The following is a 14,405-nucleotide window of genomic DNA, read 5'->3' on the forward strand; positions in this document are numbered from 1 at the left end:
TTTCTACTTTTTAGAGTAAACACTGACTGACGTAGAGGTACAACCCTATGTACTGCACACCTTGGTAAACGCGAGTGTATGGCGACCAAAACAAAATTCCAGGTTTCTCGTTTTCACCGTTTTTATCCCACCTTTTTGGTAGCGTTAATTTTTATGACAAGGGATTGAGAAATTTATGTTATATAAATATAACGAACTTTCTCTGATAATACTCAATCGCTGAGATATTTGAAATAAAATACAGAAGATAAAAGTGAAATTTTGCGTAAACATAAGTTTATCATGCCTCTAAGTACACAAATATGGGTTACAACTGGGCATCTTCCGCAGGCTACTGTGACGTCAGAACTCGTATAGCGCTTTGATCCGAAGAGAGGTATGATAAACTTATGGCGTAAATAATGGAGAAAATTTGCAATATTAAACAATTTTTGACTTGGAAGGGTTAATTGGTGGTGTCACTGACATTTACTAATACCTTTTAGTTTTACAACATTTTAATCTTATTAGTGTTAATTTTGATTAGGGTTCGTTAAATTCTTACCACCTTTACGAATATTCTAGTCATTGGTGAAATATTGGAGTTCGATTTAAACCGTGCTTTGGGGTATTTTGTCCTCGACATCCATTCTGGGGAATATTGTCCCTTATATGAGGGGATTATATCCTTTGGCTATGATGGGGGATTATGTTCTCCATTCGATTTCAATGTTTCTTATTTCAATCGTAAGTCAAGGGAGAAAAAACTTTTGGTTTTTCTACACGCATTTTTTAAGAAACTGGCTTCCTCATATTAAACACACGATGGTAATCAACTGTGAGATTTACTAGGGCTACGGTGATATCTGTGTAGGTTTAATATATAATTATTTTGTAATCATCACGTGACAGCCATAATATGAGATTTCCAAAACCGTCCTAGTTAGCTTTATTGCTAAGTACATTTTTATTGTAAACCATAGATATATGAATACAAGTAAGGTTGAAACCTGCCTAGCTACCAGTGTTGATACGTCTACAAAGTTAATGTAAACGTAATTCATTACATGTTGGGAAACCAAAATAGACTAGAATAAAAGTACTGGAACGAAATTTCAATTGAAGTTTAGATTTACTTTTTAAAATGTTCTGCGAAAAAACGTTGAAGTGGCAAATTATTCAAGATTTAGCTGCGAGAAACGTTTGTTTAAAACAAGTTGAGAAAAAAATACTACCTCTCCGAGTACCTACAAACTTATATACCAAGATATGAAATTTTTGCTCTTTATTGATAAGATATTGCAGAAGTTCAAAATAAATTAATGAATTATTTAAGAACTATTAAAGGCATACATGATACAAAATATACAATAAAGCAGACGTCATTTTGCCTATAGACTGTTGAATATTTTTCGAGCGCATCCTTTATCCATGATTGAACTACGTGATTATCGAACATACCGTAACCTTTTTAAAGATCTACTTACTAAATTTGGGCGATTAACCTATAATGTCTTTAAACTCGAGTAGTGAATTGAATAATCCTGTCAATGGTTGTTTTTGATTTTTCGATCACCTTAAGTGGTTCGACTGAGTCAGATGTGGAGGATGCCATGGATCCGTTTCTATATTCAGTTCAAAACTGAGGCTTGAGCTAATCAGCCTCAGGATGATTTTTCCCAGGCGAGAGAGAAGGGCTGGAACGACTTGACAAAAATAACTGATCAAGTAAACAACGTTTGGTGATGAATTTTGCTTCTAAATAACTTGTACGTTCTGCTTTCCAGTGAGCCCTGCGGAAGAGAGTATGTGTTTCACGGAAATAAAAGAGGTGTGGGTATATCCGAACCCAACGCACCTGCATTACGCATCACCCAGGCACGGAGTATTTTGTTTCAATATATATTGCTTGAAGGCTGGCGTTTGAGTAACAACTTTTTTATGCCCAGTGATTCGCAGATATACCAAATAAACCATACGTAACTTAGCATTTCATCGCTTAAATATTTATTCAAGAACCTACTCCTCGCTACATTGCCCACTGCAAGTTCACTAGATGGATTAGTAGGCGTTTGAGACTGGACGGGGCCAAAGACTCCCCATACCTAGCTGCATTTTGACGAAGATAAGAACTGCATTTCCAACTGAAAAACTTCTTATATTTAAACTCATTTTCTCTTTTTATTATTATTTAGTTAAAATTGAGCATGGATTATGGACATCCATTGGACACTTGGATATATTACTTCAAACAATGAATACGTTGATTACGTAATTTTGTTTAGTTTCTAATAAGTTTTGTGTACGAAGGGATGGCCACACAAACCATCAGGCTTGTCGATGCATAGTCCCTATGCCACTGCTTACCGACAGCGCCCTATACATACTATTACCGCCAACCTTTGCAAGTTTTGAAGAATAGGAGAAGTCTTGATAGACCATGGAGGAAAACTCCTTTTAACAAGCGGGTGAAAACTTGCAAACTCTACGCAGAAGGACAGTCCGGGATCGAACGCAGGATCCTGTTGCTGCGAGGCAAAAGCGCTAACCGCTACGCCACCCCACTACACATCCAAACCAGAAGCGATTTGCCCCTGTGTTGAAAGATGCTCAATTACTAGAGCTGTACTATGTCGACAAATAATAAAAGACAAGTTTTAGTAATCAAGTTGTATTTGTTGTTTTTTTTTTTATTAATTCAATTGATGATTAAGGCCTATTGAAACTCCTACTTCGAATAATCAGCTTCTTACGCCTTAATTCTCTTCAACTATGAAATTTTTCTTTTGCTTGTACGATTCAAGTGATGTTAGATCATTATAAACGTTATTTTGGGTATGGGTTCAATAATTGCAAAGGGACAATGAAATGATTAATGGTTATTTAATTTAAACTATAGTTAAAAAAAACGCAGAAGGTTTTGTAAATTCTACTCTTGTTTGTTTTATGCAACGCCCCCTCCGTAGTTAAACAAATTTAACGGCCCAGTTGGTGCTGGGCCCGTGTAGGCCAGCAGTGGTGGTTTACCACAGTAGACTGTAAGATATTACTGTAAAATGTACATTAACATTAACGGCAGCTAGCTTGTATTTTCAGTTAAATAAGGACATTTGAAACATTCGCATTACATTCGGAGAATATTATACCTGAAAATTTTGAAAACAAAAGTGAAATTATTCTAACAACATATAATCAGGGTTTATCACAATTGCTTTTCAAGTAAAATTTAAGATTATATAACAATGTTATTGAGCATATTTTAATTGTTTTTGGTACTTGTCCAGTCGCTTTTGTTGATGGGTAGAAGATGGCAATGGCGGGTAAAATGAAAATACCATTTTACCCAATTCCATAATTGTGGTATATTTTAATCAAATGTGGATGAGAGGGAAAGTATGACAATGGCCATAGAGCCTGTGTTAAAAAACGCGGACATCAAAGTTTCGCCAATAACTATTTAGTCTACTAGTGACTGATGGACTTGTAAACTCGCGACTGAAAGTAGTTCAGACATTTATGCTCCTTGGTTTAACCATAGCCCACTCAATCACGTGCATCACGACGCAAGCTGCTCGTGCTATAGCTAAATTACCGAGATTTGTTTTAAACGTATCTAGTTTTATGTGCTCTTCTATTGCTTCGATAACCTTACTAAAATCCATATTATACCATCAAATACCTTTTAAAACATTACCAGCTACTCTGTCCTGACTACATATACAAATCGAGGAAGTTCTAGCATACACAATAGCAGACGACGGTAACCGCGTAACTGCGAATTAACACAACTTACATAAGACCTATTTTAAGAAAGTGAACAGGCCAAGTATAGCTACGCCAATAAAACGGTCAACTACGGCGAAACTCTGATGACTCGCGACTTTTGGCCATTTTAATACTTTTCCTCTCATCCACTTTTGTTTTAATTTAAATGCTTAAGACGAAACACTTATATTTTCAATTAAATGAGAGCATTTCACACTTATTCTCAGCCGGGTATATGGTGTATTACTGCTGGCTCAAAGTCAAATTATTCTCGGCTGACGGTCAGGAGACGACACAGGTTACAAATCCGTCATCGAAACCTAATTTGCCGTATGGTACGTGCCCGACCCAAAAACGGACGTATATTACTTAAAGAATAGCATGGATCCAGTGGATTCCCCACAAGATAACTCCAGGTTTAGCTTCGCGAAGGCTGGTGGGTAGGATTTTAAAGTGCGCTTATAAATCCCGTCAGAGCCAAAACTGGAGTTAACAAGAAACGTCACCATGTAGAGATCCACTGGACCCATGCTTTGAAATCATACCTTAAAATTATGGTGTATGTTGTTGTAATTGCTCAAGCGTTTCAAAGTGAGTCGCTGGACATCTGGTGTTTTAATATTGGTCAAATGTTTTTGTAACGAATAAGGGTACGAGACGAAAAAACTGATTCGACACCAAAATGTAATCTCCGGCAAGTGCACGGCAATAAAAAGGATGATGAATGCAACTAAAGCAGTCCCGCAAATAACAGAGCTGGTAAACTTCTGAGACTTTCAATGTTTAAATAATAGTAATTTTATAAGTATAATTAAAAAATTGTTGCATTGCCATTTTGTAAACCCTTCAACTAAATGGCTGCCCTCTCATTCCATCATCCCTTCAAAAAGTAATTGGTACCACTGCTATAGATTCCATAATTAGGGCCGTCACGGAGAAGTATAACACTGGACGTGTCTCCATTTCACGGATACTAAATGTATTTAATTATCCGACAGTTTCTACTTGTCCATCCGAAGGGGATATAGCTCAGTGAAAGAGCGCTCGCTTTGCATGCGAGAACTCCCGGGTTCAACCCCCGGTATCTCCATTTCGCAGTTTTAGTCTAAAAGTATTTAATGTTACGATGATCTCTACTTATAAATCCGAAGGGGATATAGCTCAGTGGAAGAGCGCTCGCTTCCCATGTGAGAAATCTCGGGTTCAACCCCCAGTATCTCCATTTCGCGGTTTTAACAAAATATATATTCTTTTCTGAAAATCTCCACTCATCCATCCGAAGGGGATATAGCTCAATGGAAAAGCACTCGCTTCGCATGTGAGAAATCAAGGGTTCAACCCCCGGTATCTCCATTTCGCGGCTCTAGTCTAAAAGTGTTCAATTTTACGATGATGTCTACTTGTACATTCGTAGGGGATATAGTTCAGTGGTAGAGCGCTCGCTTCGCACGTGAGAAGTCCCGGGTTCAACCCCCGGTATCTACATTTCGCAGTTTTAGTCTAAAAGTATTTAATCTTACGATGATATCTACTTGTACATCCGTAGGGGATATAGCTCAGTGGAAGAGCGCTCGCTTTGCATGTGAGAAGTCCCGGGTTTAACCCCCGAAATCTCCGTTTCGCAGTTTTAGTCTAAAAGTATTTAATTTTGCGATGATCTCTACGTGTACATTCGTAGGGGATATAGCTCAGTGGAAGAGCGCTCGCTTTGCGTGTGAGAATGTTGTAAATTAGAGATAATACCGGTTGTTTTTTATCTATATCCAGATTATATTTTCTACACTTGTATTTTTTATGCATCGCGGTCATTCTTGTAATCTTTATTTTTATCGCGATGCCTTAACTATATAACCGGATAACATTCCGATAACGTTTGTCAGTTCTCAAAGTCAGTTCTCAGTTATCTGTTCCCAGTTATCAGTTGTCAGTAGCGGTCACGGAAATTAACATAAATGTTTTACTTAATTTAATAAAGAGTTCATAACCAGTTAATCCCAGAGTCGTTCTTGCGTCAAACAACAACAGGTTATGGGCCCAGCACGCTTCCACTGCGCAAAGGTTTAGAAGTCATACGAAGTTCAACGCCGGGAAGATTATCCTTTAAGGTGCGGAGTCAGACATAGAATGGCCGGAAATCACCTGGGACGAATCAAGACGTTAACTAAAGATAATTATGATACCTGGAAAATGCAAGTGGAAGCCCTGCTTCAAAAGAACGACCTCTGGGAGTACGTAGATGGAACTTCAACGAGGCCAACTCAGGTGCGGGGAACGGAAGGCAACACCCAGGCGGTCGCTACCTGGGACAGTAATGATCGGAAGGAAAGAGCGGACCTAATCTTGTCGATCAGTCCGTCGGAGTTGAAGCAAGTAAAGAACTGCACCACCTCACGGGAACTATGGCAGAAGCTGGAATCCATCTACCAGTCCAGTGGACCTGCCCGGAAAGCCACGCTGCTGAAGAAACTGACCCTCAAGAAAATGAAGGAGGGAGAAGATGTCCGGGATCACGTCCGAGAATTCTTCGATGCAGTAGTTGGCTGACATGGGAGTAGCTGTAAACAACGACCTACTGGCCATTATCTTGTTATACAGTCTACCAGAATCATACGAGAACTTCCGGTGCGCAATAGAGTCCAGGGATACGTTACCTGATCCAGAAGCCTTGAAAATAAAGATCCTGGAGGAATCGGACGCCAAGCAATCTAAAGAAGACGAACCCGTGCAGAACGCGATGATGGGCAGTAGGGGTAGAGGAAGAGGTTCACGTGGACGAGGAAGCACGACCTTCAAGTACAAGTGTCATGGATGCAGGAAACCCGGCCACAAGGTAGCCGATTGCCCCGACAGAAACCATGGTTCAGGCATAAGAACCAGAAAGAAGGAAAACGCCCATCATGTACTGGCAGAAAACTTGGCCGAGGAAGAATTCGCATTGCACCTGAAGGCTGATCACGATTCCTGGTGCCTGGACAGCGGAGCCACCTCACATATGACTTCCAACAGAGACTGTTTCAATGATTACGAAGAGACCACGAAATGTTTAAACCTGGCCACTGCTGAGTCAACGAAGATACGAGGTGTTGGCGAAGTAAAAGTACCCGCAACGAATGGCAGCGACAATCGAATTCTTCGCCTGGAACGAGCCCTTCATGTCCCGGATTTAAGAACAAATCTCCTATCCATTGCCAAGATGACGGACAAAGGACATGAGGTCACATTCAAGAAGTCGCAGGCCTGGATTAAGACGGCAACCGGGGAAGTGATTGCAGTTGCTGACAGAGTTGGAGACCTTTAATTCCTGAGAAAGACTGAAGAAACGGTCCATTCAGTGCTAGCGGAAATAAAGCCTAGAAGCAACCTGGAGAACTGGCATTTCCTACTCGGTCATTTGAACGAGAGAAGTTTGAAGGAAATGGCCCGGAAGAATTTGGCTACGGGACTCAACATTGAAAAAGATGGGAGCCTGGGAATCTGCCAAATCTGTATCAAAGGAAAGCAATCGAAGGAGCCGTTCCCGAAAACCGACGATAGCCGAACCTCGCATGTCCTGGAAATAGTACACTCTGACGTATGTGGCCCGATGAGAGTAACGTCGATGAGTGGAGCCAAGTACATCGTCGTTTTCACTGATGATTATTCCCGGTGGAGTGAAGTCAGCTTTTTAAAACACAAGAGCGAAGTGTTGAAAGCCTTCAAAGAATTCAAGCAACGAGCTGAAGTGGAAACCGGGAGAAAAATCAAGACCTTGCAGTCCGACAACGGAACCGAATACTGCAACAATGAATTCGACAGATTCCTGAAAGACTCTGGGATAAAAAGAAGGCTCACCGTACCATACACCCCGGAACAGAATGGCATTGCCGAAAGAGAGAACAGAACACTCCTAGATATGGCCCGATGTATGATGATACAAGCGCAACTTCCACCATCATTCTGGGCAGAAGCGATGGCCACGGCTAACTACATTCGAAACCGTTGTCCTTCCCGGAGCATAAATGGAGAAGTACCATTTACCAGATGGACCGGAAAGAAGCCATCCCTGCAACATTTGAAGATTTTCGGCGACAAAGCTTTGCTGTTGGACGAAAATAAAAGGAAGGGGAAGTTTGCAGCCAGGAGCAAAGAATGCGTTTTCATCGGCTATTCTCAAGTCTCGAAGGCCTATCGACTCTGGGTTCCGTCCGAGAAGCAAATTTACCGGAGTCGAAATGTCAAGTTCCTGGGAGAATTTAATAAACAAGGCGGATATGATGATTTCGTCACTCCAGAAGTAAACCTGAAATACGGAGGCAAAGCTAAAGGCGAAATCGAAATCCCGGCCACTACACACGCTGTAAAACCGCCAGGAAGAGAAGAATTCAAAGAAGTCAAAAAGGAGTTCAAAGATGAAACCCCGGAAGAACCTAATGCCCAGGAAAACGAGGACGTCTTCGAAGAACCCTCAGAAACCCTCGTTCTGAAGAAAGGTCCCGGAAGACCGAAGAAAATAAGAACTGGAGTACCCGGACGACCGAAGAAATCGTTCAACATGATTCCGAGCGTCTCAGAAGAGTCTACTGACGAGCAAGAAACCCTGTCCGATGAGTCAGCAAACCTAGCCATCTTATCAGAACCTTTGTCCATGAAGTAAGCCCTGGCTTCTCCGTACGCAAACGACTGGAGGAAAGCAGTAACGGAAGAGTTCGTTTCGCTTATCAAGTGCGAAACCTGGGACATCGTTGATTGTCCGGAAAACCAAAAGGTCCTTGGAAATCGTCTCGTCTTCCGAACTAAATACTTACCCAGCGGAGAAGTAGAGAAAAGGAAAGCCAGGCTCGTAGCGAAAGGTTTTGCCCAGAGACCAGGGATCGACTACCAAGAGACGTTCGCACCCGTCATTAGATCCAGCTCGATAAGACTGCTTATGGCCCTTGCTGTGGAAATCGGTTTGGAAGTCCACCAAATGGACGTCGTCACGGCCTATCTTAATGGCGAACTCGAGGAGGAAATATATATGGTCGTCCCGGAAGGATTAACAGAATCCCTCGAAGAAATCGTCAAGTCAACCCGGTTCGACAAGTCAATCATTGCCAGAGCAAAGAAATGGACCAGCGACCTGGAAGAAGAGGGACAAATAGCCTTGCGGAATCTACCAACAGAGGGAATGCCAGCTGACGTCTGTACAAAGAGCCTGTTCCGTCCGAAGCACCTCTTCTGCGTCAAAGCCCTTGGACAGGAAATAATTAAATGACCACCCCCTGGATAGAAGATTGAAACCACCGATATTAAGAGGGACTGTTGTAAATTAGAGATAATACCGGTTGTTTTTTATCTATATCCAGATTATATTTTCTACACTTGTATTTTTTATGCATCGCGGTCATTCTTGTAATCTTTATTTTTATCGCGATGCCTTAACTATATAACCGGATAACATTCCGATAACGTTTGTCAGTTCTCAAAGTCAGTTCTCAGTTATCTGTTCCCAGTTATCAGTTGTCAGTAGCGGTCACGGAAATTAACATAAATGTTTTACTTAATTTAATAAAGAGTTCATAACCAGTTAATCCCAGAGTCGTTCTTGCGTCAAACAACAACAGAGAAGTCCCGGGTTCAACCCCCGGTATCTCCATTTCGCGGCTCTAGTCTAAAAGTGTTCAATTTTACGATGATCTCTACTTGTATATCCGAAGGGGATATAGCTCAGTGGAAGAGCGCTCGCTTCGCATGTGAGAAGTCCCGGGTTCAGCCCCCGGTATCTCCATTTCGCAGTTTTAGTCTAAAAGTATTTAATTTTACGATGATATCTACTTGTACATCCGAAGGGGATATAGCTCAGTGAAAGAGCGCTCGCTTTGCATGCGAGAACTCCCGGGTTCAACCCCCGGTATCTCCAATTCGCGGTTTTAGTCTAAAAGTATTTAATTATACGATGATCTCTACTTGTAAATCCGAAGGGGATATAGCTCAGTGGAAGAGCGCTCGCTTCCCATGTGAGAAATCCCGGGTTCAACCCCCAGTATCTCCATTTCGCGGTTTTAACAAAATATATATTCTTTTCTGAAAATCTCCACTCATCCATCCGAAGGGGATATAGCTCAATGGAAAAGCACTCGCTTCGCATGTGAGAAATCAAGGGTTCAACCCCCGGTATCTCCATTTCGCGGCTCTAGTCTAAAAGTGTTCAATTTTACGATGATGTCTACTTGTACATTCGTAGGGGATATAGTTCAGTGGTAGAGCGCTCGCTTCGCACGTGAGAAGTCCCGGGTTCAACCCCCGGTCTCTACATTTCGCAGTTTTAATCTAAAAGTATTTAATTTTACGATGATATCTACTTGTACATCCGTAGGGGATATAGCTCAGTGGAAGAGCGCTCGCTTTGCGTGTGAGAAGTCCCGGGTTCAACCCCCGGTATCTCCATTTCGCGGCTCTAGTCTAAAAGTGTTCAATTTTACGATGATCTCTACTTGTATATCCGAAGGGGATATAGCTCAGTGGAAGAGCGCTCGCTTCGCATGTGAGAAGTCCCGGGTTCAGCCCCCGGTATCTCCATTTCGCAGTTTTAGTCTAAAAGTATTTAATTTTACGATGATATCTACTTGTACATCCGAAGGGGATATAGCTCAGTGAAAGAGCGCTCGCTTTGCATGCGAGAACTCCCGGGTTCAACCCCCGGTATCTCCAATTCGCGGTTTTAGTCTAAAAGTATTTAATTTTACGATGATCTCTACTTGTAAATCCGAAGGGGATATAGCTCAGTGGAAGAGCGCTCGCTTCCCATGTGAGAAATCCCGGGTTCAACCCCCAGTATCTCCATTTCGCGGTTTTAACAAAATATATATTCTTTTCTGAAAATCTCCACTCATCCATCCGAAGGGGATATAGCTCAATGGAAAAGCACTCGCTTCGCATGTGAGAAATCAAGGGTTCAACCCCCGGTATCTCCATTTCGCGGCTCTAGTCTAAAAGTGTTCAATTTTACGATGATGTCTACTTGTACATTCGTAGGGGATATAGTTCAGTGGTAGAGCGCTCGCTTCGCACGTGAGAAGTCCCGGGTTCAACCCCCGGTCTCTACATTTCGCAGTTTTAATCTAAAAGTATTTAATTTTACGATGATATCTACTTGTACATCCGTAGGGGATATAGCTCAGTGGAAGAGCGCTCGCTTTGCGTGTGAGAAGTCTCGGGTTCAACCCCCGGTATCTCCATTTCGCGGCTCTAGTCTAAAAGTGTTCAATTTTACGATGATCTCTACTTGTATATCCGAAGGGGATATAGCTCAGTGGAAGAGCGCTCGCTTCGCATGTGAGAAGTCCCGGGTTCAGCCCCCGGTATCTCCATTTCGCAGTTTTAGTCTAAAAGTATTTAATTTTACGATGATATCTACTTGTACATCCGAAGGGGATATAGCTCAGTGAAAGAGCGCTCGCTTTGCATGCGAGAACTCCCGGGTTCAACCCCCGGTATCTCCAATCGCGGTTTTAGTCTAAAAGTATTTAATTTTACGATGATCTCTACTTGTACATCCGAAGGGGATATAGCTCAGTGGAAGAGCGCTCGCTTCCCATGTGAGAAATCCCGGGTTCAACCCCCAGTATCTCCATTTCGCGGTTTTAAAAAAGTATATATTCTTTTCTGAAAATCTCCACTCATCCATCCGAAGGGGATATAGCTCAATGGAAAAGCACTCGCTTCGCATGTGAGAAATCAAGGGTTCAACCCCCGGTATCTCCATTTCGCGGCTCTAGTCTAAAAGTGTTCAATTTTACGATGATGTCTACTTGTACATTCGTAGGGGATATAGCTCAGTGGTTGTGCGCTCGCTTCGCACGTGAGAAGTCCCGGGTTCAACCCCCGGTATCTACATTTCGCACTTTTAGTCTAAAAGTAATTAATTTTACGATGATATCTACTTGTACATCCGTAGGGGATATAGCTCAGTGGAAGACCACTCGCTATGCATGTGAGAAGTCCCGGGCTTAACCCCCGGTATCTCCATTTCGTGGTTTTAGTCTAAAAGTATTTAATTTTACGATGATCTCTACTTGTACATCCGTAGGGGATATAGCTCAGTGGAAGGGCGCTCGCTTTGCATGTGAGAAGTCCCGGGTTCGACCTCCGGTATCTCCATTTCGCGGTTTTAGTCTAAACGTATTTAATTTTAGTATGATCTTTACTTGCACATCCGAAGGGGATATAGCTCAGTGGAAGAGCGCTCGCTTCGCATGTGAGAAGTCCCGGGTTCGACCCCCGGTATCTCCATTTCGCGGTTTTAGTCCAAAAGTATTTAATTTTACGATGATCTCTACTTGTACATCAGTAGAGGATATAGCTCAGTGGAAGAGCGCTCGCTTTGCATGTGAGAAGTCCCGGGTTCAACCCCCCGTATCTCCATTTCGCGGCTCTAGTCTATAAGTGTTCAATTTTACGATGCTCTCTACTTGGATATTCGAAGGGGATATAGCTCAGTGGAAAAGCGCTCGCTTGGCATGTGAGAAGTCCTGGGTTCGACCCCCGGTCTCTCCATTTCGCGGTTTTAGTCTAAAAGTATTTAATTTTACGATGATATCTACTTGTACATTCGTTGGGGATATAGCTCAGTGGAACAGCGCTCGCTTGGCATGTGAGAAGTCCCGGGTTCAACCCCCGGTATGTCCATTTCGCGGCTCTAGTCGAAAAGTGTTCAATTTTACGATGATCTCTACTTGTGTATCCGAAGGTGATATAGCTCAGTGGAAGAGCGCTCCCTTTGCATGTGAGAAGTCCCGGGTTAAACCCCCGGTATCTCCATTTCGCAGTTTTAGTCTAAAAGTATTTAATTTTACGATGATCTCTACTTCTACTTCCGAAGGAGATATAGCTCAGTGGAAGAGCGCTCGCTTCGCATGTGAGAAGTCCCGGGTTCGACCCCCGGTATCTCCATTTCGCGGTTTTAGTCTAAAAGTATTTAATTTTACGATGATATCTACTTTTACAACCGTAGGGGATATAGCTCTGTGGAAGAGCGCTCGCTTTGCATGTGAGAAATCCCGGGTTCAACCCGCGGTATCTCCATTTCGCGGCTCTAGTCTAAAAGTGTTCAATTTTACGATGATCTCTACTTGTACATCCGAAGGGGATGTAGCTCAGTGGAAGGGCGCTCGCTTCGCATGTGAGACGTCCCGGGTTCGACCACCGGTGTCTCCATTTCGCGGTATTAGTCTAAAAGTATTTAATTTTACGATGATATCTACATGTACATTCGTAGGGGATATAGCTCAGTGGAAGAGCGCTCGCTTTGCATGTGAGAAATCCCAGGTTCAACCCGCGGTATCTCCATTTCGCGGCTCTAGTCTAAAAGTGTTCAGTTTTACGATGATCTCTACTTGTACATCCGAAGGGGATGTAGCTCAGTGGAAGGGCGCTCGCTTCGCATGTGAGACGTCCCGGGTTCGACCACCGGTGTCTCCATTTCGCGGTATTAGTCTAAAAGTATTTAATTTTACGATGATATCTACATGTACATTCGTAGGGGATATAGCTCAGTGGAAGAGCGCTCGCTTTGCATGTGAGAAATCCCAGGTTCAACCCGCGGTATCTCCATTTCGCGGCTCTAGTCTAAAAGTGTTCAGTTTTACGATGATCTCTACTTGTACATCCGAAGGGGATGTAGCTCAGTGGAAGGGCGCTCGCTTCGCATGTGAGACGTCCCGGGTTCGACCCCCGGTATCTCCATTTCGCGGTATTAGTCTAAAAGTATTTAATTTTACGATGATCTCTACTTGTACATCCGAAGGGGATATACCTCAGTGGAAGAGCGCTCGCTTTGCATGTGAGAAGTCCCGAGTTCAACCCCCGGTATCTCCATTTCGCGGCTCTAGTTTAAAAGTGTTCAATTTTACGATGATCTCTACTTGTATATCCGAAGGGGAAATAGCTCAGTGGAAGAGCGCTTGCTTCGCATGTGAGAAGTCCCGGGTTCAACCTCCGGTATTTCCGTTTCGTGGTTTTAGTCTAAAATATTTAATTTTACGATGATCTCTACTTGTACATCAGTAGGGGATATAGCTCAGTGGAAGAGCGCTCGCTTTGCATGTGAGAAGTCCCGGGTTCAACCCCCGTATCTCCATTTCGTGGTTTTAGTCTAAAAGTATTTAATTTTACGATGATCTCTACTTGTACATCCGAAGGGGATATAGCTCAGTGGAAGAGCGCTCGCTTCGCATGTGAGAAGTCCTGGGTTCGACCCCCGGTATCTCCATTTCGCGGTTTTAGTCTAAAAGTATTTTATTTTACCATGATATCTACTTGTACATTCGTTGGGGATATAGCTCCGTGGAAGAGCGCTCGCTTTGCATGTGAGAGGTCCCGGGTTCAACCCCCGGTATGTCCATTTCGCGGCTCTAGTCGAAAAGTGTTCAGTTTTACGATGATCTCTACTTGTATATCCGAAGGTGATATAGCTCAGTGGAAGAGCGCTCTCTTTGTATGTGAGAAGTCCCGGGTTCAACCCCCGGTATCTCCGTTTCGCAGTTTTAGTCTAAAAGTATTTAATTTTACGATGATCTCTACTTCTACGTCCGAAGGGGATATAGCTCAGTGGAAGAGCGCTCGCTTCGCATGTGAGAAGTCCCGGATTCAACCCCCGGTATCTCCATTTCGCGGTTTTAGTCTAAAAGTATTTAGTTTTACGA

General features: G+C 42.8%; 23 non-coding genes across 23 annotated transcripts; all 23 read left to right on the forward strand.

The window, feature by feature from the left end:
• The first annotated feature begins 4,762 nt into the window (after positions 1-4,762).
• Positions 4,763-4,834, forward strand: TRNAA-UGC (transfer RNA alanine (anticodon UGC)). Its single transcript has one exon. It is a non-coding gene; the product is annotated as a tRNA-Ala (tRNA).
• Positions 4,835-4,894: 60 nt separating this feature from the next.
• TRNAG-CCC (transfer RNA glycine (anticodon CCC)) lies at positions 4,895-4,966 on the forward strand. Its single transcript has one exon. It is a non-coding gene; the product is annotated as a tRNA-Gly (tRNA).
• A 191-nt stretch (positions 4,967-5,157) lies between these two features.
• TRNAA-CGC (transfer RNA alanine (anticodon CGC)) lies at positions 5,158-5,229 on the forward strand. Its single transcript has one exon. It is a non-coding gene; the product is annotated as a tRNA-Ala (tRNA).
• A 4,189-nt stretch (positions 5,230-9,418) lies between these two features.
• On the forward strand, positions 9,419-9,490 carry TRNAA-CGC (transfer RNA alanine (anticodon CGC)). The gene has a single exon. It is a non-coding gene; the product is annotated as a tRNA-Ala (tRNA).
• Positions 9,491-9,550: 60 nt separating this feature from the next.
• TRNAA-UGC (transfer RNA alanine (anticodon UGC)) lies at positions 9,551-9,622 on the forward strand. The gene has a single exon. It is a non-coding gene; the product is annotated as a tRNA-Ala (tRNA).
• A 60-nt stretch (positions 9,623-9,682) lies between these two features.
• Positions 9,683-9,754, forward strand: TRNAG-CCC (transfer RNA glycine (anticodon CCC)). The gene has a single exon. It is a non-coding gene; the product is annotated as a tRNA-Gly (tRNA).
• Positions 9,755-9,942: 188 nt separating this feature from the next.
• Positions 9,943-10,017, forward strand: TRNAA-CGC (transfer RNA alanine (anticodon CGC)). Its single transcript has one exon. It is a non-coding gene; the product is annotated as a tRNA-Ala (tRNA).
• Positions 10,018-10,077: 60 nt separating this feature from the next.
• TRNAA-UGC (transfer RNA alanine (anticodon UGC)) lies at positions 10,078-10,149 on the forward strand. The gene has a single exon. It is a non-coding gene; the product is annotated as a tRNA-Ala (tRNA).
• Positions 10,150-10,209: 60 nt separating this feature from the next.
• Positions 10,210-10,281, forward strand: TRNAA-CGC (transfer RNA alanine (anticodon CGC)). Its single transcript has one exon. It is a non-coding gene; the product is annotated as a tRNA-Ala (tRNA).
• A 60-nt stretch (positions 10,282-10,341) lies between these two features.
• On the forward strand, positions 10,342-10,413 carry TRNAA-UGC (transfer RNA alanine (anticodon UGC)). Its single transcript has one exon. It is a non-coding gene; the product is annotated as a tRNA-Ala (tRNA).
• Positions 10,414-10,473: 60 nt separating this feature from the next.
• Positions 10,474-10,545, forward strand: TRNAG-CCC (transfer RNA glycine (anticodon CCC)). Its single transcript has one exon. It is a non-coding gene; the product is annotated as a tRNA-Gly (tRNA).
• A 188-nt stretch (positions 10,546-10,733) lies between these two features.
• TRNAA-CGC (transfer RNA alanine (anticodon CGC)) lies at positions 10,734-10,808 on the forward strand. The gene has a single exon. It is a non-coding gene; the product is annotated as a tRNA-Ala (tRNA).
• Positions 10,809-10,868: 60 nt separating this feature from the next.
• Positions 10,869-10,940, forward strand: TRNAA-UGC (transfer RNA alanine (anticodon UGC)). Its single transcript has one exon. It is a non-coding gene; the product is annotated as a tRNA-Ala (tRNA).
• Positions 10,941-11,000: 60 nt separating this feature from the next.
• On the forward strand, positions 11,001-11,072 carry TRNAA-CGC (transfer RNA alanine (anticodon CGC)). The gene has a single exon. It is a non-coding gene; the product is annotated as a tRNA-Ala (tRNA).
• Positions 11,073-11,132: 60 nt separating this feature from the next.
• Positions 11,133-11,204, forward strand: TRNAA-UGC (transfer RNA alanine (anticodon UGC)). Its single transcript has one exon. It is a non-coding gene; the product is annotated as a tRNA-Ala (tRNA).
• Positions 11,205-11,263: 59 nt separating this feature from the next.
• TRNAG-CCC (transfer RNA glycine (anticodon CCC)) lies at positions 11,264-11,335 on the forward strand. Its single transcript has one exon. It is a non-coding gene; the product is annotated as a tRNA-Gly (tRNA).
• A 455-nt stretch (positions 11,336-11,790) lies between these two features.
• On the forward strand, positions 11,791-11,862 carry TRNAA-UGC (transfer RNA alanine (anticodon UGC)). The gene has a single exon. It is a non-coding gene; the product is annotated as a tRNA-Ala (tRNA).
• Positions 11,863-11,922: 60 nt separating this feature from the next.
• TRNAA-CGC (transfer RNA alanine (anticodon CGC)) lies at positions 11,923-11,994 on the forward strand. Its single transcript has one exon. It is a non-coding gene; the product is annotated as a tRNA-Ala (tRNA).
• A 588-nt stretch (positions 11,995-12,582) lies between these two features.
• On the forward strand, positions 12,583-12,654 carry TRNAA-CGC (transfer RNA alanine (anticodon CGC)). Its single transcript has one exon. It is a non-coding gene; the product is annotated as a tRNA-Ala (tRNA).
• A 720-nt stretch (positions 12,655-13,374) lies between these two features.
• Positions 13,375-13,446, forward strand: TRNAA-CGC (transfer RNA alanine (anticodon CGC)). The gene has a single exon. It is a non-coding gene; the product is annotated as a tRNA-Ala (tRNA).
• A 454-nt stretch (positions 13,447-13,900) lies between these two features.
• Positions 13,901-13,972, forward strand: TRNAA-CGC (transfer RNA alanine (anticodon CGC)). Its single transcript has one exon. It is a non-coding gene; the product is annotated as a tRNA-Ala (tRNA).
• Positions 13,973-14,032: 60 nt separating this feature from the next.
• Positions 14,033-14,104, forward strand: TRNAA-UGC (transfer RNA alanine (anticodon UGC)). The gene has a single exon. It is a non-coding gene; the product is annotated as a tRNA-Ala (tRNA).
• A 192-nt stretch (positions 14,105-14,296) lies between these two features.
• On the forward strand, positions 14,297-14,368 carry TRNAA-CGC (transfer RNA alanine (anticodon CGC)). Its single transcript has one exon. It is a non-coding gene; the product is annotated as a tRNA-Ala (tRNA).
• Positions 14,369-14,405: the final 37 nt, after the last annotated feature.

Source organism: Phalangium opilio, unplaced genomic scaffold (genome assembly GCF_054372755.1).
Source record: "Phalangium opilio isolate 3A_F unplaced genomic scaffold, DU_Popi_V2 ptg000031l_1, whole genome shotgun sequence".
Classification (NCBI taxonomy): Eukaryota; Metazoa; Arthropoda; class Arachnida; order Opiliones; family Phalangiidae; genus Phalangium; species Phalangium opilio.